General features: G+C 38.1%; 1 protein-coding gene across 1 annotated transcript in view; it reads right to left on the bottom strand.

Moving 5' to 3' along the window:
• Positions 1-3,646: 3,646 nt before the first annotated feature.
• PNLIPRP3 (pancreatic lipase related protein 3) overlaps positions 3,647-24,510 on the bottom strand; it is an 85,147-nt gene continuing 64,283 nt past the window's right edge. The window contains exons 14-15 of the transcript XR_013161192.1: positions 7,705-7,796; positions 3,647-3,698 (exon numbers count right to left, since the gene is read on the bottom strand). The gene's annotated coding sequence lies outside the window, so the exon portion shown is untranslated. The remainder of the gene's footprint in view (positions 3,699-7,704; positions 7,797-24,510) is intronic.

The following is a 24,510-nucleotide window of genomic DNA, read 5'->3' as shown; positions in this document are numbered from 1 at the left end:
GACTTGCTCTGGGGTATTGGCAGTCAAAATGGTGAGATTCTAGATATATTTTGAAGGTATAACTGGGGAGATTTGGATGGGAGTAAGGGAAGTGGAGGTGAGTTAAAGATGATTCCTTTGGGTTGAGTAGCTAGAAGGCTGACATTCCATGAACTAAGATGGGAAGACTGCAGGTTTTTGGGTGGATATCTGGAGTTCAAATATGTTGAATATGAAATGTCTATTAGATGGAGTAGGCAATTATTCTGGAGTTCAGAGGTAGTCCAGACAGGCTATATAAATTTGGAATTTATTGGGTTTACATAAAGCCAATAGTCTAGTAAGATGACTTAAAGAGAGATAGCAAATACTAAGCCCTGAGACTTTATAATATCAAAAGCTCAGGGAAATGGGGAAGAACTACCAAAGATAATGAGAAGGAGCAGCCAGTAAGGATGGAGGAAAACAAGAGAGTGGAGCTATGGGGATTGAGAAAAGAGAGTATTTAAGGAACTGTGATGATCAAAAGGCTCAGAGTTTAGAATGAAAGCTAACCATGAGAATTTAGAACATGAATGAATACAGCAATACGATAAGTGAAACTAATTAAGAAGGCTTTCCATTGTAGTTATAATTTTCACTGTGTCCTTCAACACACACTCAGGGACATGAAGTATTTAGGTGACCACCAGTTGGTCTGTGAGAAAGAGCACTACCTTTTATAGTTTGATTATCACATCCTTTCCTGATGCAAACACAGCTGCTTCTGTTCCTACTTATCCCAGCACATATTTTTCATTGTGTTTCAGCTTACAAAATAATCAGTAACTGTGGAAATTCAGTGATAAACTAGATAATAAATGTGCAAAAGTACTCTTCCTTGTTCTATGTGTGCCAGGAACTAATTCCTGCTTGTACATGAGTGGGGTCATCCAACTGCAACATGAAACGTCTCTATAGCATCCTCAGGATAAAAATTTCATAATGTGTAACATCCAACGTAATCATCCAAAGGGAATTTGGTTGACAGTTCATTCTTTTTTGTCTCTCCCAAAATAATATGTAGCATTATCATTGTGGCTTGTTTTATAAGCTCCTTTGTGATAGTGTGATTTATAACTTGCACTATAAGAAATGCAATTTTGAATAAAGTCTGTGTAGTCTTAAAGTGATTTCCACCTTTAGTAGCAAATTTAATTGATATCATCCTAGTAAAGCATTCGTTTTTACTCGGTCTGGGAAACAAAAGTACCTAATTTACTTAAATAAGCAGAATAGTGTACTGTTTGAAAATTTGAGAACAGCAATGCCATAAACTCCATTTTGGGCTAATATTCATGACTAGAACCATTGCAGACTTGGGGTAGGGTGTACAGTATAAAAGAATGCTGATCTAGTAAAAGCCATGTTTCAGTTGTTCATCATTGCATGCCCTAGGCCTAAAGAGTCATATGTAGGATTCTTACTGAAATCTTGTTCAATGTTTAGGCTTATGAGCTTATTCTGACTTAGGGTATTTGTGTTACTATTTTCATCACTTTTTTTTTAAGAACTGCAATAAATTCCTTTTATAAACAAAATTTTAATTGAAAATCCACAGTGGATAGAAAAAAGAAATGACATTATTTGGTAAAATCCAGTGACATCTACAATCATTTTACAGCCCATTTAAGTATTCTAAGGTTTTGTATCTTTACCTGCCTACCATTTCTAATCTTATAAAAATGACAATTAAGAATATAGATTTGACCTCAAATCTAGTCCTGAATTAGTATGTCAGGAAAAGCAAAACTATACTCTTAATTCCTAACTTTAGGGAATAACTTTGTTTCAGAAATGGTCTTATTTAAAACACGATGACCATTTAAATGGCAAAAACAAAAGACAATATATAATTGTACATAATACTCAATAAATGGGAAGTATTTTTATGATGATATCTAGAGTACATTTGCTCTGTGAGTCTCCTCCATAATTACCTTGACTTCTTAGAATGACACTACCTAGGTAAGAGTACCATATAAGGGGCACACGTTTACAATACTAGCAGCCTTAAAAAGAGCAAAGTGAAACATAAATAATCAAATAGCTCATGCACATTTTACAGAACTTCCATTCATCTATCAATGCCTTCTATGCAATATGCTTCTTTTCCATACTTGTATTAACTACCAAGAAAGGAAGGATGAGATTAAAATTAATGATACTGAGCTGAATTGCTTGAAGCCAGTGTCCCATAAAACTGAAGAATGTACAAGGCAGCAAGTTATAAACCATAGTACACTGTTAAATTACCTTGAAAAGTACATATATTGCAGTGTTCAAAGAAAGACATTAATTTCATTGTACAAGGATAGAGGGCATTCTTAAAGTCATGTATTGTAGCTTATGATATCATAAATACATACCTATATAATATTGTGTATATACATAATGGGTGTGTTTGTGTGTAAGTTTTTTTTCTTTTGGCTAAATTATTCTGTTAGCTTCTTTGGATCTGCAACTTCTAGGAGTGAAAACTCCTTTTCACTACAAGTTTTTGAATGATCCTCTTTTAAGCCAGTGATTATTGGTGAAAATGAGAATATAACCCCATAGTATAGGAATGACATAAAATGCAAATTTAACACAGGTGAGTGAACTACACCCAAATGATTTGAAACTACAACTGTTAGCAATTAAAAATGTGGAACCCATTCTCGGTTTGCAGGCCTACAGTAGAAGACTGGATTTGGCCGTAGTCTGCAGTTTGCAGACCTCTGGCATAAAGGATGCAAAACCTACTAGAGATTGGTGGTAAAAAGTATGTGGACCTTGAAACCAGGCTTCCTGGTTGTGAATCCCAGCTCCACCAGGTGCTAATGTAATCTTAGACTTGTTGCCTACGTTCTTGGTATCACAATGCCATCATCTGTAAGATGGGAATAATATAAAACAAAGTTCACTGGGTTCCTGTGAGAAATACAGGAGCCAGGATGGTAGGGCCTGGCACATAATGAGATTTCAATGAATGTCAGCTATAGTTATGGTTATCATTATTCTGCTGAGCGCCTCCCGTTTTGTCTGTGTTTCTACGGGGTCTTGTAGAATTACTAGCATAATCTATTTCATTTCTAGTAATTAAACTGAATAATTCTACCCTCTAAGCCAACAGATTTTGCCTCTGATTAATACCACACATTCAACACATAATTTGCTACTCCAATTATGAAATGATATATATCACCAAGTCTTATTTAACAAATGTATATACATAATCGATTCTGAAAAATAACTAACAAGTAATAGCGCATAACGAAGATCACATTTAACACAACACCAGATAAATAAGCCAATAACATTTTTTTTCAATTATATGGAGGCTGCAACTTTGTGTAGAGAGTACCAAACATGTAGATAAAAAGCAAATATTTCAGATAGGTCAATCATTTGTTTAAAGTTAACTTAAATTTAAATTAAAGTTTAATTTTAAAAAAGTTTACAGTTAAATGAAATTTTTTCTAAAATATTTTTTCCTGAATAAGCAGTTATGTAAATTATTCCTTAAAAGAAGAAAACTGCATGAGTCATAAAAATTACTGGAAATAATTTTCTTTTTTATGGGTGATATTATTCCCCTGTCACTGCCATACCATGAAAAATACTTACCTCAAACATTACAGGAAGGGGAAGGATGTCCTCCAAAGTCGTCTGGGTTGAGGATGCTCCTAGACTAACCACTTTTTAAAAGAGATCATAAAATCTCTTATGAAATTGTTCTTAATCACATGATAATGGCAGTTATTTTTTTCTAGTTGGTATCCCAATGAGAACATAACAGAATGGATTAATGTCAAGTGGATCAGAATCACAGTCGAGAGACATATTACAGTTACAGAGGATAATTTGTACATTGTACCGCTTTTGTAGTTCCCAAGAGCTGATTCAAATAGTTAGATCATAACTAACGGTGTGTGTTCTAGTTTGCTAGCTGCTGTGGGAAGGCACAGGGTGATCTCTGCTGGCCTTCTCTCCAGGCCTCTGGGTTCCAGCAACTTTCCCCAGGGTGATTCCTTTCTGCATTTCCAGAGGCCTGGGCTGAGCTGCTTTGGCTGTGCTATGTTGAGCTCTCTCATTTAAGCTTCCAGCCAATTAAGTCAAACATCATTCATTGCATCAGGCACATCTCCTAGCTGACTACAGATGTAATCAGAAACAGATGAGGTTCACATGCCCTTGGCTCATGTCCACAGCAATAGAACTAGGTACCTTCACCTGGTCAAGCTGACACCTGAACCTAACTACCACAGTGTGAAACAAATTTAGAGGAATAGGCTGATTCATTTGGATGAGTCTAACTCATTAATGGATAACCTGGATTAGTTCAAGGTAATGTGTATTACAAACTTACTTTCTCTAACAGTTTTCTTTGCCCCTATAGAACCATCACAGAATGCTGGTATTATTTGGAAAAATAGAAGTACTCTCACATTAGAAAAAATAAAAACTAGATATTATCAAATATTTAACAAGTTTGGCAAAATGTAATTTAACACTTTTCCAGTGAAATCACTCTATATACTTAATGGTTTCACTGTCCCCGACTCTGTCTCTGTCTTTAGAGTATAAGAGAAAATTCTTCTTAAGTATGTTATTTCTTTTCCTCCATTTGGGAGGAATAGAGACCCCTGCTACTCAAGGTGTGGCTGTTGGGCCAGCATCACCATCACCTGAGAACCAGCTAGTTAATGGGAACCCACCTGAACCTGCTGAAGTAGAATTTTCATTTTAACATGATCTCCAGGGATGCAGTAGTTAGGTTCAGGTGTCAACTTGGCCAGGTGATGGTGCCTAGTTGTTCTGTTGCTTTGGACTTAAATCATCAGCATGTGAAACTCATCTATGGCTGATTACATGTGCAGTGAGCTAAGGGAGTACCTTCCGCAATGAGTGACTTCTAATTTAATTAGCTGGAGATGTAAATGAGAAACATCAGAAGAGAGTTCAGTATAAAGAGAGGTCAGTATAGCTCATTCAGCCCAGAACACCTCAGCTCAGTACTTAAAGCAGCTCAGACCCAGACATTTGGAGATGAAGAAAGGACATGCCCAGGGAAAGCCCTTAAAACCCAGAAGCCATGAGAAAAGGCTAGCAGATGTTGCTCTGTGCCTTCCCATGTGACAGAAACTCAGATGAAGGCTACCTGCCTTTACTCTGAGGAACTATAAATTTGTAACTAAATAAATCCCCTTATTAAAAGTCGAACCATCTCTGGTGTGTTGTATTCCAATTGCTTTAGCAAACTAAGATAAAGGGATTCATATGCACATTAAAATATGAGAAATACTGATCTGATGGCCCCCAATTTGGCTCATTCCAAAGTCTGAGATATTTTAATGGGTGAAAGTGAAGTGAATAAATCGCCACCCAAAGAATAATAGCTGGTCACCCATGGAGACTGAGGTCAAAGAGCTCATCCATTCGAGGATTATAGGAGCAGAATCCACAGGATTCACATTTACAGATACAGCTTCTTTAGGCTTTTCTTCAAAATAGGGCTCAGAGCCCCCAGTCTTGGGTTTGTTCATATGAAACTTAACCCCACAAAGGATAGGTCAAGTCTACTTAAAATTTAGTCCTAAGAGTCACCCCCAAGAGAGCCTCTTTTGTTGCTCATATGTGGCCTCTCTCTCCAGTCAACACAATAAGCAGACTCACCACCCTCTACATGGGACATGACTCCCAGGGTGTGGACCTTCCTGGCAACGTGGGACAGAAATCCTAGAATAAGCTGAGACTCAGCATCAAGGGATTAAGAAAACCTTCTCAACCAAAAGGGGAAGAGTGAAATGAGACAAAGTGTCAATGGCTGAGAGATTTCAAGCAGAGTCGAGAGGTTATCCTCGAGGTTATTCTTACGCATTAAGTAGATAACACCTTGTTATTCAAGATGTAGTGGAGAGGCTGGAGGGAACTGCCTGAAAATGTAGATCTATGTTCCGGTAGCCATGTTTCTTGATGATGATTGTATAATGATATAGCTTTCACAATGTGACTGTGTGATTGTGAAAACCTTGTGTCTGATGTTCCTTTTAGCTACCATGTCAACAAACGAGTAGAACATATGGAATAAAAATAAATAATAGGGGGAACAAATGTTAAAATAAATTTAATTTGAAATGCTAGTGATAAATGAAAGCGAGGGGTAAGGGGTATGGTGTGTATAATATTTTTTTCTCTGTTATCGTTTTCTTTTTCTGTTGTCTTTTTATTTCTTTTTCTGAATTGATGCAAATGTTCTAAGAAATGAATATGCAACTATGTGATGATATTGAGAATTACTGATTATATGTGTAGAATGGAATATTTTAATGTTTGTTCTTAATTTTTTAAATTAATAAATAAATTAATTTAAAAAAAGTTAAAAAAAAATAGGGTTCAGCATATCCAACACTAAAACAGTTTTATACATCATGTTAATACCATCAGTGTGAATCTTCATTGCATTTCTGGGTGTGAACAGGCATGTAAGCAGCACCTTTGTAATTGTGTTTATGTATGAGAGAAGAGAATCTCCATCTTCCCCAACCATTTTCTAAAGCTAAATTTCCTAGATTCCCATTTATGTTACGGGGAGAATCTGCAGTGTTGAATTTGCCTCTATAAACCTTAGTTTTCTTCTCTGTAAAATGGGAACGAGAATGGTATGTTCATTGCAGAGTTATTGTGCGGTATATATGAGATAATGCATGTAACAGCTTAGCATAGTCTATGGCACATAGTAGGCACCCAACAAATGACAGCTGCTGCTAATGTATCTAAGAATGCTAGGAATGGAGGATTAGCTCTTCCCTTTCCCACCTCCCTCAGCAATCACCAAGGTTCTGCTAGATGTTGGGAGATGCCGGCCTCATAAAAGCAGCTCAGCTGTGATGGAAAACTTCTCTCCAGCAAAGAAACCTGCTGGAAACTCCATATGTCAAATATTTCTCCTAGGAATATCTGAATACTACCACAATTCCTGAGGAACTGATGACTTAGGGAAGCCACAAAGAGAGACTCATATTAGCACCGAGAGGAAGTTACAGGGAGATGGTTGCTATTTCCTGAAATGCTCCTCATCCATTGGGGGGTTATGAACTCAGCATCCACATGATGTGTGTCTACAAAATTAACATCGTGAGCCAAAGTGACAGGATGGTGCTGGGCTTCAGGCATCCTATGGATGACCAGAGCCCAGTGAGGCCTGCCTCACTCCAAGATGTAGCCCACCCAAATTTAACTGGATTATCCGCTGAACATGAACTACAGAGTCTGACCTCCTGTCCTCACGACTGTTAACTGATTGCTGCCTTTGCAGTGGCAGGTCTGGGCCAATGAGTGATTGCAATTGAAGCTAGTTGTAATTAACTGTGCAATTTTGAGCTATACAAGTTTATTCCACTTGCATTGCCTCATGAAACTGGAACACTGGGAATGTCTAACTGAATGAACATGGTTGTGAATGAAGACTCTACAAGCACTTATGATGGGCTTTTGAGTCTTGCATAATATTTATATGTGAAACATGAGTTCTGCCAACCCCAAGACTGGTAGCAATGATAAAAAATTCATGCTTATCAACATTAGATTTCTAATCATGTGGTCCAGGCCTGCAAACAACTGGGAACTACTCTTCCAGGCTAAAGCACAGCTATTGGAAGTTCATTCTTAAATGTGCTGCAGGATGGGCAGGATGTGACATACCTGATGGCCCCAGTTGTCCTCCTTCTAGCATCCCCCAGGAGAGGAGGAGCCAGGGTTTTCCAAAGATATGAACCTCAGACAAAGAGTGTCCACTGTTGGAGAATACAGAGAAATAGTGAGAGTTGGGCTTACACAAGGGAAGATATAAAAACAACCCAAATATCACTTAGCCATTGTTTTGAATCAGTTTATAAGAAAATAAGAGGGGATATAACTCTTAAGGTGGTTATCATGGTAGTTGTCCCTCTGCTATGAAGAGGGAGCTCAATTAAATGAGTTGTTCCAGGAACTTGCTATTAGAAAAAAAATGCTTTTAGAACAAATTAATAAAAGTAATTACTGAACCCTATGATATTCAGGTCTAAGATGGTTTTCGTGTCTCTTTCTGGTAAGCATACTTAGCTTTTAAATTTACTCCATAAGATTTCCTACAACACAATCAATTTGCTTTGTTGGATGAACTACATCTACTTATTAAAATAGAAACTAATAACATGAAATTCTGTTTAAAGACCAAAATAATTACTAAATTAAATTGCATTAGGTATATATATATATTTAAAACAGAATTGACTAGTAAATTAGGTTAAATTTGCTTCTGAATAAAGTTCAAGAATAGTTCTCATTCACCGTACTTTTCTGTTCAATTAAGGAGAAAGCCGATTCTCAGGAGAGGAATATATCTCTCTACACCTCCACCCCATCCACTGCCCCACAGAGTGGAGCCCGTGGGCCTCTCTAGGACCTGGAGACAGCGACCTGAAGACACACACCAAGCCTGCCACACCCGCCCCACAACCACACTGTGGGCCCCAGGTGCCTTTTCAGTGCACTTTCTCCCCAGTCCAAACAGATGTGCCCATCTATGTCACCTAAAAAAAAGCAGGAAATGTACAGGAAAGAGATGGATAATTCAGGACACAAGTGTCTTCTCTCTTAACACGTGTGGGGGATGCTTAAAATTTCCTCTCAAGTGACTGTTAATCCAACATCAGCAAACAATAATTAGGACAGAATATGTCTAAATGTTATAAGGCTATACATGTGGTCTCTTGAACATCTTAGTATTGAATACACACTAGAAGTTTAATCTGTTTGAAAACCGAATCTTGAGAATTTTACCCTAATATAGACATGGATATATATTTTTTAATGTATAAATTGTATCACAGACTATTAAATCTCTATGTAGTAACTCTCATATTGCCATATGCAGACTCTTCCACTAGAGGGCCCCTCAACTAAATATATTGAAGGGAAGTAAGGGTTTTTTGTTTTTTTCCCACCATGATAGAAGACAGGTGATTTTTTTGTTGTTGCTTATTTTATTTTTTTAATTAAAAAGGCTTTAGAATCTCTACCATTACTGTATATCAGGGGAAAGTTATTTCACTCGAAAACATACAGATATTCAGGTAGAGCTTCAAAGGGTGCGAGAGTGCAATAATCCAAGGAGAAGGTCATAAACAAAATAAATACAACCTTACAGTGTGAGTGCCCGGGTGGAAATGTTTTTAAAAATGATAAAATAATTAACGTATAGACAAAATAATTAATGTATAGATATCCTGACTTCATTCAAAATATTGTTTTTTAAAAAGGAAGCAATCTTAGAAAAAATCCTCAACATTCCTGGTTTACAGAAGCTCAAGGAGGGGAAATAATATGTCCAGGACAGGAAAACCATTTATGGTGGAGTCAGGAGCAGACCCCAGGCCACTCAAGTTCCAAATCCATCCTTTTTCCAATATTCTCCAACGAAATAATAGTCTATATCAATTCCTAGAGTTCTCTCTCTCTCTCCCCCCTTCTCTCGCTCTCTCCATCATAACTAATTCTATTTCTGATTCTCAAGTTCTGGGAAAAGCACCACACCACCGGATTTTGGGGTCAACCACCAGATGATACTACTGTTTTCTTCACCCTCAGATGGAATTCTGTTCCTCCCGCATACACCTCTGGCCTTAAATTATGTCCCAAGCTTCCCCTTGGGTTTTGCTGTGGTTATTTCTGATTATGTAAATTCATTGATTACTGTTGGGTAATATCTACCATCTTATTTGCGTTTCTCTATTGGCTTTTTTGTGGGTGGGGGGTGGGGTGCCTGGTCCAGGAATCGAACCCGGGTCTCCCTCATGGAAGGTGAGCCTTCTACCACGGAGCCACCCATGCACCCTTATCTATTGGTTTTTAAATTACAGTTCAATGCATTGTGTTTTTTAGTGATTGTTCTAGGGATTTAAATATATTTATCCTTAACTTTTCACAGTCTTTCTCAGTATCACTTCATATAAAATGTTAGGTAATTTTCAAATGTGTAGGTTCATTTCCCACCCTCTTTCCACCATTTTCTATGCCACAGTTGTCATTCTTTTGCATCTATATAACATTACAAATCCCACTATATTAAGATTAAGCCATATGAATTATAAATATATTAGGGTTAAAATACAGTTTTTATTATTTACAAACATATTTGCCCTTTCTAATATGCTTCATTCCAAGTTTCCCTCTGGAATCATTTTCCACAAGCCTGGGCTTTTCTTTCATTTTTTTTAAAAAATATTTTTATTGACAAATCTTCACACACATATGGTCCATACATGGAATACAATCAGTGGCTCACAATATCATTGTATAGTTGTGTATTCACCACCATAATCATTTTTAGAACATTTGCATCACTCCAGAAAAAGAGATAAAAGAAAAATTCACACATCCCATACTCCTTACCACTCCCTCTCATCTACCAGTAGTATTTCACTCTACTGGGCTTATCTTGTAATTCACGTTTGAGGGCTACAAATTCTCTTTGTTTTCCTTTATCTGAAAATGATTTTATTTCATTTCATTCTTGAAAGATATTTTTGCTGGAAATAAATTCCTGGCTTGACAGCTTTCCTTTTAGCACTTTAAAGATATCCTCTTGTCTTTATGGTTTCTGATGAAAAGTGAGCAGTCATTTAAACCATATGTAACGTGTTGTTTCACCCTGTCTGCTTTCAAGAGTTTCTCTTTATCTTGGTTTTCAGCAGTTCGGTTTTGGTGTTCCCAGGTGTGGTTTTCGTTGTATGTATTCTTTGTTGAACTTGTTGAATTTTTAAAATTTCACCAAAATTGGGAAATTTTCAGTCATTATTTCTCCAAATATGTGTTCTGTACCATTCTGTGATACCTTTTCTTGTAGGACTCAAATTACAATTATGTTGAAGTATTTGGTATTGTTCCATAGGTCTCTGGGACTCTGTTTTTTTCCCTTTGTTTCAATCTTTTTCTCTCTACTTGTCAGATGGGATAATTTCTTTTGACCTATCTTCAAATTCTTCTGTCATCGTCAATCTTCTGTTAAACCCATTTGTGAAATTCCTTGTTTCAGATATTTTATTATTCCACTCTGGAACTTCCAATGGATTCTTTCATGTCATTGTTATTTCTCATTATGACATTCTCCTTTGTACTCTTGAACATAATTACATTAGCATAAATAGGGAAATGCAAATTCAGATCACAAAAAGATACCACTATACCCATTAGAATGCCTAAAATTAAAAAGACTGACAATGCCAAGTGTTGCCAAGAATGTGGAGAAACTGGAAAATATATTGCTGGTAGGAATGTAATAACATTTAACCACTTTGGAAAAATGCTTGTCAGTTTCTTATAGAAAATATCCACTTACCATGTGATCCAGCCATAGCATTCCCAGGAATTTACCCAAGAGAAACGAAAACATATGTTCACACCAAGACTTGTACATGAATATTCAGAAATCATTATTTCTAGTAGCTCCAACTGGAAAGCCCAATGTCTATCAACAGATGAATGGATGAACAAAATTTGGTATGTCCATTCAATGGAATAATACTTGTCAATGTAAAGGTGGGGCCTATTGGTTTTATAAGCTTATGCAACTGTTAGAACTCATCAAATTGTATTTTTTAAATGGGTGCGGTTTGTTACATGAAAATTATACCTCATTGATGTGATTTAGAAGATAACCCATGAGGTACATGCTACTATAGCCCCATTTCATAGAAGAAAAACAAATAATAATAGAATATTTGTATTAAATGGGAGATTAAGAGGAGTATCAACTTAATAGATCATTTTAAATTAAGTTACATAACAAAATACTTGAGCTTGCTGATTCTGAGGACCTCCTCCTGTCATTGTAATTTTACCATCTGAAGCTATCCAGGTTTGTGAACATTTTAAATGTATATATATGTATATTTTCATTATCATGATTTAATTCTTTGAAATGTCCTCAGTGCAACAAACAGGCCAGTACTTGCCCAACCAGACAAACAGGTACCACCACTTGCCCAAGTTGACACTTGAACTTGACCGTGACAGAAACGCAGAGAACTTTGCACCTCAAACAACAGGGTATACATTTTTCTCAAGTGCTCGATGGGCCATTCTCTAATATAGACAGCATTTTGAGCCACAGTACAAGTCTCAATAATTTACAATATGAAATTATAATGTATATTTTTTTTATTAAAGGGCTTATGTAAAGTACACAAATATTAAGTGTTCACCCAATTTTTACACGTGTATAAACCCATGTAACCATCACTAAGATCAACAGATGGAACATTTCAGCATCTGGAAAACTCCCTTATGACCTCTCCCATAATCACTCCCAAGGGTAAGCATTATTTTTTACCTTTATCACCTTTGATTAGTTTGCTCTGTTTTTGAAATTTATTTATGTGGCATTATACAGTACGTACTCGTTTGTGCCTGACATTTCTCATCAATATTTTGTCTGTGAGACTTCCTCATGTTGTTAAGTGTATCAGTTGTTCCTTCTTTCTCAGCACTATGCATATTTCATTATGTGAATACACCTTAATGTATTTAGTCACCCTATTGTTGATAGATGTTAGGTGACTTCTGGTTTACGGCCATTATCATAAATTTCTATGAACATTTTTTAGCACAACATTTATTGAGAGTAAGCCTCTCATGGATATACATCATCAGTAGAAGGGTCATAAAAAAAGGATTGCATGCTTATTTTTATTACATTAAGTATATACTGAATAGCCTTACTTGAAAGTTGCTTTTGTTACCATTACAGAAGCAGATGTTAATATCTTTCAGAAGGATCTTTCCAGAATCACTGCCCATGGAAAATTATGTGGAAAGCATTCCAAAATGGGCTTCAATGATAATAGTTATTCTGGAATGTGATTTCAGGAATTCTGACTTCCCTCCCACCAACTCGCATCCAAATCCAAGCAAATGTTTCAACAATTAAGTTCCACCTGAATGCCAGGAATGCATATTGTTAAGGAGGTAAGCTGTTTTATTCATGCTATTTCTCAGGTCATATTGTAAATTCAGACTCATTTTTCCCATTCAAGGCAGGGGATTCTGGCCATTAATTCAGAGGTGGGGATAATATTTGCATGCAATTTCCCTTCGTTTAAGCTTTACTTTGAGAGTTTAGGGTCTCCTCCAAGGCCAGTTTTTTCTTTCCATGAATCGCTGAGTTTTCCACCTCTGGCTTAAAACTGAGGGCATCCTGGACACAAGTGGAACTTATGGACAAAACAATACATGAATTTATTTCACTTCAAGGTTCTAGAACCATTCTATAAAAAGTTTTCAAAGGAAAATATTCAGCATAGACACAATTTTACCCACTGAGTAATAAGAAATCACATGATTTCAGCACTTTACAAAACTTACATATAATATCTCTTTTAACACAAACTTATCTGTGTTTATCTGCTATTGCGTTCTACAGCAACATTTATAACAAGTCCAAAAATAGTTGTCTGACTAAAAAAAATGGGAATAAAAACATGAAATGGTTAATTTTTAAAAACTTGGAAACATTTTAATTATATTATGATTCCAGTTACATGAGGGTCAGGAATAAGCAAAATGGTGTTATGTCAGAAAAGCGGTAGCCTCTGAGTGGGAGATGGCTGACTGGAAAAGGAAACTAAGGAACTTCTGGGGTGATGGAAATGTTTTATATTTTGGTTTGTATAGAGGTTACATAGTTGTGCTGGTTTGAAACTGTTGTGTACCCTAAAATAGCCATGTTCTTTAATCTTCATTCAATACTGCTGGGTGGGATCTTTTTGATTAAGTTGTTTCCATGGAGAAGTGACCCATTCAATTGTAGGTGGAGCCTTTTGATTAGATGGTTTCTATGGAGATGTTCCACCCTTTCAAGGTGGGGTTGTTTACTGGAGCCCTTTAAGAGCAAACCATTTTGGAAAAAACTTGAGAGCCCACACAGCCACAGACCTTTGGAGATGAAAGAAAATGACCCCTGGGGAAGCTGTTGAAGAAGCCAAGAGAGATAGCTAGTAGATGCTGACATGTGCCTTCAGCTGACAGAGGTGCCTAGAAGCCGAAGACCCCAGCAGATGTCAGCCACTTGCCTTCCCAGATGGCATCAGCCTTTCTTGAGTGAGCCCCTTATTGGTAACCTCTTGTTGGTGCCTTAATTTGGCACCGTTTTCATGGTCTTAGACCTTTAAACTTGCAACTTAATAAATTCTCTTTATAAAAGTCAATTCATTTCTGGTATATTGTGTTCTGGCAGCTTTAGCAAACTAAAACAATAGTATACATAAATCAAGATTTGTACATTTAAGATTTGTACATTTTACTATACATAAATTATGCCTAAAAATCCTTCAAAGATACTTAATGGTGATATTTTCAGTAGATACAACTCAGAAAATTCAGAGCCAATGTAATATTTAAATTTAATTTAAATAAAGATACTGAATTAATTATATATATATTTAAAATTTATTATCTAATTAAATAGTTCAAAATTTTCCCACTCACCAGATAGTTCTAGCAGGGTCTGTACATCATGCTAGAGTATAAATGCCCTTTTATAGGTAAAGGTTTCCTTTTGCCTATAAGTCTATAGAACAGAGATAGGGAAAGAGAGAAAGTTCCAAGATGTTTCCAATTTTAATGACTGATGAACCCCTTACAAAAACAATTGAGGGAAGGTCATAAATGCACACATAAAATTTTTCTTTGAATCTAGGTAATCAATGCTTATGTGAGTTACTATCTTAATGTGGTTTGTTTTTTTTTCATTCCACAGTTCTGAGCATACACATGCCTGTGGCTGAAAGCACTTTATTAACACAGAGCCTTTTAGGGTAGTTTGGCAAACAAATGCTAAAAATTATCTGCCCACATGTTTTTTTTCAATGAACAGTAGGTTTAATCCACAATAAATTAGAAACAGTAATTTAGAGATAATTCTTCACTGTTAACTGAACAAGATAATCCAATCATTCTAGAAAAATGGGGGTTATTTTGGCTTAGAGTAAAGAATGTCTAGTCAATTTACTTATCAACAATAATGTAGAAGGAAAAAGTGAGCTAATAGAAGGAATTGTGGTTAAAGTATAGGGAAGTTACAGGCTACTGAATGAAATTCAGAGAAAGAGTAAGCTGAAATTCAACTTGGAAAATTCCAACCAGGAAAAAATAATCCAAAAGCAGAATCTTTTCAAGAGAACTGGTGATTCTGTGAAGAACTTCTGTCTCATCCACCTGCTCATAAACTCCATGAGGCCAGGGGTCAGGTCGCAGGGCATGCAAAAAAGAAAGGACCAGTGCCATTGGGGCTTGAGTGCATGACCCTAAAAGAGATGATGATTCAGCACCAGAAAAGATTGCAGGTGCAGCAAAGAGAAAGTGAGAGGACAAAAGGGTAGAGACCTTTGTAATGATCAAGAGGCTTGGGATCATCTTGCTTGGTAATGACACAAAACTGAGAAAAGAAACAGTTCTGATAAAATCAGATTGGTTTCGGATATAAGAAGAGTACATAATCATGTACAGTGGGCCCAGCTGCACCTGTTGCCTGTACTGTCTTACAGTAGGATTTTAATGAGCTCTCACTATCTCAAAACCAAGTTAAAACATCAGAGAACAGAAACTTCTAAGAACCAATGCCCTAATTCTTCAAGGCATTTGGTCATGTAAGTGTCAAGCTAAACCATCAGTCACAGCCAGAGGGAACAAGTAACAAAATCTGGGCCTTGTCACTAAGGTGAACTCAACACAGTACCTCCTGTTCAGCCATTTAGAAACCACAAAACTGAATCCTAATTACTGCAGCCCTTGCTATTTATAACCATCTTCTAAGTTTATTTACCAATTGAAACATTTAAATGGTTTGTTCCACATTCCCTTCAATAAATCCATGGGAATAAACCAGAGGAAGAAAGAGAGAGATAAGGAACTTCCCTTTAGTCTTTAAATGTATTTTAAAAATTAAATCTTGACTTTTCACAAAGGAATATTTACAAAGTAAGTGCATGGTACAAAGAATTGTGATACAGTGATGTCACTGCTATGATCAGAAGACTCTAGTAGCTTTCTCTCTCTTTAGAGTAAAAGCCAAAGCCTTCAACCTGACCTACTCCCCCAGCACCCCAACACCTCCAACCTTCCCTCCTATTTGCTGCCCTGACCCTAACTGGTTCTTCTGGATCAGAGCTGACCACCTGCCTTTGCCCTCTGGGTTCCTGCTGCCTGAGGGACTCTTCCCCACTTGGCCACAGGGCTTTCCCTCACTTCATTTATGGCTTTACCCAAATGCCACCTTCATGGGCCACTTTGTCTAAAATTTCAACCCCCACCTCCATCAGTGCTTCCTCAATTCCTTCCTTGCTTTTTTTTTTAATCCTTAACATTTATCACTCTATAACATATATTATCTATTAATCATAATGTTGTCTGTCTATCAACACCAGAAGTCACAGCTCCACATGGGCTGGCTATGTGCTCTGCTCACTGCTTACTGCCTGGCATAGAGAAAGCTCTAAATCAAGATTTGTTGAGTGTGTGTGTGTGCATAAACAAATAGCCTGTTGTCTGAAGCTGGGATAAGATATCTTCAAATCCCTCCTCTGCTCCATCTTCTTTTCCCTATTGGAGGAGACAATTTCCTTTTTTTTTTTTTTTGTTTATTACTTCCTTGCTTTTCTTTATAATTTATATATTGATGTATAACGTATGTTTGTACCTGTAAAAGGTACTGTTCAGTTTGGCCTATTTTTTTTACTTTATATAAGTGGACTCATACCATATGCAATCTTATGTGACTTGTTTTTTCCACTCAACATTATATTTCTGAAATTCACCCATGTTGTGCCTGGCTGTAATTTATTCCATTTTCACCATATAGTTTTCTCTTTTATGATAAACACCAGCATAAATCAATTCATTTTACTGTTTAGTGACACTTAGATTGGTTTTCGTTTCCAGTATTATATGAAGTATTGTTGTGAAATCCTAAAAGACCCTGTGCAACTTTTCCAGTTGCTCTAAATCCTTACTTGCTGTTATAAGACTTTAAAACTTTTGCCAATCTTTTTGTAACCAAAAGGTTAGGATTTAAGGGATGATTATGATTACTGAATATAGATATTTCCTTTTGCTTTCTGGTATATTGGTATAGACAGAGAGAAATACCTGAAATCTCTAAATTATAATCCAGCTGCCTTGATCTCTGATAATGATTGTATAGCCTTTATTTTGTGCCCCTGTATTTGTAAAAACTTTGTAACCTTCATTTGTACCCATTTATCCAGCTTTTCAAGTTTAGAGTCTTGTAATCACTTAAGATAGCCTCTAATGTTAATTAATGAAGGGTCCTGGGTCAGCCCAGAATGAATCCACCCTAAATCCAAAGTTATCTTGATAACCAAGACTGGAATCTAACCAAAATGGGCCGTCCTGGCATGCACAATAGCTTGGACTTTAACCTACAAGTTACCTGTACCTCATTATAATACTAAAAAATCAAGTCCATCATCATATTAAGGCCACCATTTTCTTACATTTTGTGACTAAGCATGTACTCAATCTGCATATGCTCAGTAATCACCTCTAATTATATCATTTGGGGCCACTGTGCTCATTATCCTAAAACCTGTCCATCTTTTAATTCTGTAAAACTATTAGAATTACCACAGTTCAGAGAGACAGATTTTAGGCTGATAGACTATCTGATCCTGCTACAGGACTAGTAATAAACTTTTTCTCTCTTTGAAACCCCCAGTGTCTCAGAAATTGGCTATCTGAGCACATCTGGCAAAATAATCTACCACCTTTGTCTGGTAACATTTAGGCAGTAAAACGTCCAGTGGTTTCAATTAGCATTTCCCTGATTACCAATGACATTGAGGTTCTTTCCTTTGACTATTGGATTTACTCTTCTGTGAAGTGACTCTTCAAGCTTTTTGTCCATTTCATTGGCTTGTTGTTTCTTTCATATTAATTTATAAGCATCCCTTACATATTCTAGACACAATTTGTCAGTCACACATTGTATTAGTTTATAAGATGCCAGAATGGAACGGAATGGCTTTTATAAAGGAAATTTAGTAAGTTACAAGTTTACAGTTCTAAGCCCATGAAAACGTCCAGACTAAGGCATCCAGGTAAGGACACCTTAATTCAAGGTGGACCCAAGGAACACTTCAGTCAGCTATGCAGTCAGCTGGGAGCTGGCATCTGCTGGTTACTTGTTCCAGGGGTCTATTGCTCTCAGCCCCTTGGCTTCCTTTGGCTCTTTCCAGGTTCCAGCTTGCTTAACATCTCATGGCAATGTCTGCTGGGCTCCAAGCATCTCCAAACATCTGTATCTCTATTCTCCAAGTGTCGGCATCTGTATCAGCTCTCTCTCTCCGTCAGCTCTGTCATTTCTGTCACTCTCTCCAAACTGCTTCCTCTTTTAAAGGATTCCAGTAAACTAATCAAGACCCACCTGGAATGGGTGGAGTCATTTGGGTGCATCACATCTCTGTAGAGATAATCCAATCAAGTTTCCAACCTACAGTACTGAATCGGGATTAAAAGGAATAGTTGCTTCTACAAGGTTAAATCAGGATTAAAATATGGTTTTTCTGGGGTATATAATATTTTCAAACTGGCACATACATGTTGCAATATAGTCTCTAAATTGTGGGCTTAGATTTTTACTTTTTTTATGTTGTATTTTGCTGAAATACAATGAAATACAATAATCCAATCAGATTTAATCTGATCTGTTAATGACTTAAGGGAGAAAAGAGAATTTTCATTTTTGCTTTAGCCAGAGAGACTTTCTTGTGGAATTCATTGAGATCCTTCATCAGAGTTAGTAGCTTCACAGCCTGCCCAATGGATTTTTGACTCTTACATTCCCATGCTTGCATGAGACATTTTATAAATCTAATATTTACAGATATCATCTGTTGGTTCTGTTTCATTAGAGAACCCTGACTAATACAGCTTGGTATTCTTGAGAAAGAGAATCTTAAAAACAGACTTTTATAATTGGTTTTCTACTCTGATTAGACTCAAAGGCACTAATGACTCTGTTTCCAATAATCAAGATGGCTTGACAGTCCTTGGTGTGAGTTAGCAATAGAGATACGTGTGAGTTAGCAATAGAGATACACAAAATATCACCACTTGATTCTGCTAATTATGTGCTTATATGAGGCAAGACTCTGGGTGACAGTGTTTTTGACACCTTAATGGAATTTTGTGGCGTTCAGAAGTATAATGATGTTGGCTAGTTGTTGTTATATATGTTGGATACAGTTATGAGGAAAAGGACGAGCTGAAAGCCTTCAAATTTGCTATTTAAGTGGCATACGAGAGATATAAAAATTTTCATGTGTGCCCTGAAAGAAAATCTTATTTCCTGTGGTCACAGACTTCAGAACTCTGAAATCCACACACAGATCCTCATTGTGTAAGTAGCAGATTTACAATGTAAACTAAAATCTCAACCTTTCAGGGTGTCTGGTATTCAAGTAAGGGCTCTGGTTGGAAAAGAATGAGATCCTGAAACTTGGGATGGGGACATATGTCTTGATAATGATGGCACTGGGACATGGAAACTCTGGATTTTCTGAGTCCTTGTTAGGTAGACTTGTAATGGTCTCTCCTGAGGAAACAGCTGCCTTAACTCAACCCTACCCTGAGGAAACAGCCACCCAACTCCAGGCTGCCCTAAAGAAAGAGCTTCTCCACCTCCAGCCTGCCTTGAGTCCACCCAGAGGAGACTGAGAATGGATTTTAAGGATGTGAGGTAATGGTGGAAGGAATATAAAGTTGGATCAAGCTGAATTTATTGATATGGGCCCACTAAGCAGAGATTTTGCGTTCAATATTGTAGCTCGATGTGTTAGAAAGGGCTTCAACAACTTGTTTGCATGGTTGGCTGAAACATGGATCAAAAGGTGTCGAACACTACCTGAGGTTGAAATGCCAGAACTGCCCCAGTATAATGTAGGTAAGGGGATTCAGAGGCTTAGAGAGATTGGAAAGTTAGAATGGATTTATCATGGAAGACCTGCTCACACACTCCTGGAATGTCCAGAGCACACACTTTTACCAGAACTTTGAAGGATAAATTTGTAATGCTACATCCATGTCCCTGAAGAATTCTGTAGTCACCCTTCTCTGTAGGTCACATACTACTGTGGGAACTGCTGTCACTGAACCGGAATTCTTAAACTCAGTAGAGATGATCAAATCATAAATTGGCAGAAGCCATGCAGCAACAGTTAATTGCAAAAGCCAAGGTGGGTATGTCCACCGCAATGAACAGCAGACTCAAAGCACCAGTGAAAATAATCTCACTTGCAGAGACTTGTGGCATTGGCTCATTGATCATGGGATACCTAGAAGTAAAATAGATGGGCAGTCTACTAAATTCTTGTTTGAGTTGTATAAGCAGAAGAGTTCTCTGTCAAGTGAATAGAGGTCTAACTTGAATTACAAAAACAAAGAGTCACAGCCCCTTAATGAATTCCCAGACTTAAGACAGTTTACAGACTCGAGCTCCTTGAATGAGGGGAAGGCTGGGTACCCCTGGGGAAGGACCCTGTTATACAATCCAAAATTTACTCTGTTCATCTTCCTCCAAGCCTTCCCCAAGGCCTATGGCCTTTTAATCAGGGTGACTGTGCATTGGGGAGAATGAAATGATCAGATATTTCAGGGATTATTAGACACTGGCTTAGAAGTGACACTAATTCCAGGAGACACAAAATGTTACTCTGGTCCACCAGTCAGAGTATAGGCTTATGGAGGGCAGGTGATCAATGGAGTTTTAGCTCAGGTCCATCTCACAGTGGGTCCAATGGGTCCTGGACCCATCCTGTGGTTATTTTCCCAGCTCCGGAATGCATAATTGGAATCGACATACTCAGCAACTGTCAGAATCCCCACATTGATTCCCTAACTCATGGAGTGAGGGCTATTATTGTAGGAAAGGCCAAGTAGAAGTCAATAGCACTTTCTCTATCCAGTAAAATAGTAAATCAGAAGCAATACCAGATTTCCGAAGGGATTGTAGAGATTAGTACCACTCTTAAGGACTTGAAAGATGCAGGCATGGTGATTCCCACCACATTCCCATTCATCTCTACTATTTAGCCTGTGCAGAAAAGAGATGGGTCTTGGAGGATGACAGTGGATTATTGTAAACTTAACCAGGTTGTGATTCCAATGGCAGCTGCTGTTCCAGACATGGTGTCATTGCTTGAGCAAATCAGCACATTGAATGGTAGCTGGTATGTAGCTATTGATCTGGCAAATGGTTTTTTCTCAACAGCTGTTAGTAAGGACCACCAGAAACAGTTTGCATTCAGCTGGCAAGGCCAGCAGTATACCTTCATGTCTTACCTCAGGGTTATATCAACTCTCCAGCCCTATATCATAACCTTGTCCACAGGGAACTTGATTGTTTCTCCCTCCCACAAGATATCACACTGGTCCATAATATTGATGATATCATGTTTACGGACCTAGTGAGCAAGAAGTAGCAACTACTCTAGGCTTATTGGAAGGCATTAGCTTTTCAGGGAATGGGAGATAAATCCAACAAAAATACAAGGGCCTTCTACCTCACTGAAATTTCTAACTGTCCAGTGGTATGGGGCATGTCAAAAGATCCCTTCTAAGGTGAAGGATAAGCTGTGCATCCAGCCCCTTCTATGACTGAAAAAGAGGCACAATGCCTTCTTGGCCTCTTTCAATTTGGGGAACAACTTATTCCTCATTTCAGTGTGCTACTCTGGCCCATTTACCAAGTAACCAGAAAAGCTGCTAGTTTTGAGTTGGGACCAGAATGAGAGGAAGTACTGAGACAGGTCCAGGCTGCTGTGCCACTTGGGCCATGTGATCCAGCAGATTCAATGGTGCTGGAAGTATCAGTGGCAAATAAAGATGCTGTCTGGAGTCTTTGACAGGCCCCTTTAAAAGAATCACAATGCAGGCCTTTGGGCTTTTGGAGTAAACCCTTACCATCTTCTGCAGATAACTACTCTCCTTTTGAAAAACAGCTTTTGGCCTGCTACTGGGTCTTAGTAGAGACTGAACACTTAACCATGGGCCACTAAGTTACCATGAGACCTGAGTTGCCTATCATGAGTTGGGTATTGTATGACTCACCAAGCCATAAAACTGGTCATGCTCAATAGCACTCCATCATAAAATGGAAACAGTATATAAGAGATAGGGCTCAAGCAGGTCCTAAAGACACAAGTAAGTTACTTGAGAAGTAGTCCAAAGGCCCATGGCCCCCACTCTTGCCACATTACCTACTGTTTCCAAGACTAAAGCTATGGCCTCTTGGGGAGTTCCTTACAGTCAGCTGATTGAGGAAAAGAAAACTCAGGCCTAGTTTACCGATGGTTCAGCATGATATGCAGGAAACTCCTGCAAGTGAACCACTATAGCACTGCAACCCTTTTCTGGGATGTTTTTCAAGGACAGTGGTGGGAGCAATCCTCCCACTAGGTGGAACTTAGAGCAGAGCACCTGATTGTTAATTTTTCTTGGAAGCAGAACTGGCTAGAGGTGCATTTGTATACTGACTCATTAGCTGTTGCTAATGGTTTGGCTGGGTGGTCAAGAACTTAGAAGAAGTATGATTGGAAAATTGGTGACAAAGACTTCTGGGAAGAGAATGTGAATCGACCTTTCTGAGTGGGCAAAAAAACTGAAGATATTGTGTCCCATGTGAATGCTCACCAGAGGGTAACTTCAGCAGAGGAAGGTTTTAATAATCAAGTGGATAAGATGACCCATTCTGTGGATACAATTCATCTTCTTTCCCTAGCCATTCCTGCTATTGCCCGATGGGCTTATGAACAAGGTGGGCATGGTGGGAGGTACAGAAGTTATGTATGGGCTTAGCAACATGGGCTTCCACTTAGGCCAACTGGGCTATGGCCACTGCTGTGTGCCCAATCTGCCAGCAGCAGAGATCCACACTCAGTCCCCAATATGGCACCATTCCCTGAGGTGAACAACCTGCTACCTGGTGGCAGGTTGATTACACTGGAACACTTCCATCATGGCCAGACCAGTGATATGTTCTAACTGGAATAGACACATATTCGGGATATGGGTTTGCCTTCCCTGCATGCAGTGCTTTCACCAAAACTACCATTCATGAACTTAAAGAATGCCTTATCCACAATAATGGTATTCCATACAGCATTGCTTCCGATCAAGGAACTAGTTTTACAGCAAATGAGGTGTGGGAATGGACACATGCTCATGGAATTCTCTGGTCTTACCATGTTCTTCATCATCCAGAGGCAGTTGGGTTGATAGAATGGTGGAGTAGCCTTTTAAAGCCCCAATTTGGTGCCAACTAGGTGGCAATACCTTGCAGGGCTGGGGCAATGTTCTCCAGGAGGCTGTATATGCTCCAAATCAGCATCCACTGTATGGTGCTGTTTCTGCCATAGCTAGGATTCATGGGTCTAGGAATCAAGGGGTGGGAATGGGAGTGGTACCACTCACTATTACCTCTAGTGATTCACTAGAAAAATGTTTGCTTCCTGCCCCTGTAACCTTAAGCTGTACTGGTCTACAGGTCCTAGCTCCAAATGTAGGATTGCTCCTACTAGGAGACACGAGATGATTACATGAAACTGGAAGTTAAGACTGCCATCTAATGAGTTCAGTCTTCTCATGCCTCTGAATCAACATCAAGGGAGAAGATTATTATACTGGCTGAGGGGATTGATCGGGACTATCAAGGGGAAATAGGACTGCAACTACCCAATGGAGGTAAAGAAGAGTTTTTCTGAAATAAAGGAGATCCTCTAGGGCATCTCTTAGTGGTACCATGTCCTATGAGTAAAGTCAATGGAAACTGCAACAACCCAATCAAGGCAGGACTACCAATGGCTCAGAAACTTCAGGGATGAAAGTTTTGGTCACTCTACCTAGCAAAGCACCATGTCCAGCTGAAGTGCTTGCTGAGGGTAGAGGGAACATGGAATGGGTAGTGGAAGAAGGTAGTGATAAATATGAACTACAACCATGTGACCAATTACAGAAATGAGGACTGTGATGGTATGAACATTTCCCCATTTTGTTATGAGAATGTCTGTATTTGTACATAAAGCAAATATCTTGTTTTCTTCTTATATGACATAAGTTGTATTGTTCATGTTATAGTATTTAAGTTATAGGATATCAAGTTTAAGAGTGAATGTTACCTAAGGACTTGCACCCTATTCTGGGGAAATTTAGTGCATTTCTGGTTGTACACAAAACAGTTGAGTATTGTTAGGTGAAACATATCTGCTACTGTATTGTATTTAGAAAGTAAGCATGTTTTAAGGTGATTTGCATAGATACCAAGTTGACAAGGGGTGAACTGTGATGGTTAGGTTCTGGTGTCAACTTGGCCAGGTGATGGTGCCCAGTTGTCTGGTCAGGCAAGCACTGGTATAACCATTATTGCATGACACATCTCCCACAAACAAAATAATC

The sequence above is a fragment of the Tamandua tetradactyla genome, chromosome 13 (assembly GCF_023851605.1).
Source record: "Tamandua tetradactyla isolate mTamTet1 chromosome 13, mTamTet1.pri, whole genome shotgun sequence".
Lineage (NCBI taxonomy): Eukaryota > Metazoa > Chordata > Mammalia > Pilosa > Myrmecophagidae > Tamandua > Tamandua tetradactyla.
Note: the sequence above shows the minus strand (reverse complement) of the source record. Positions and strands in the feature narration are given on the sequence as shown.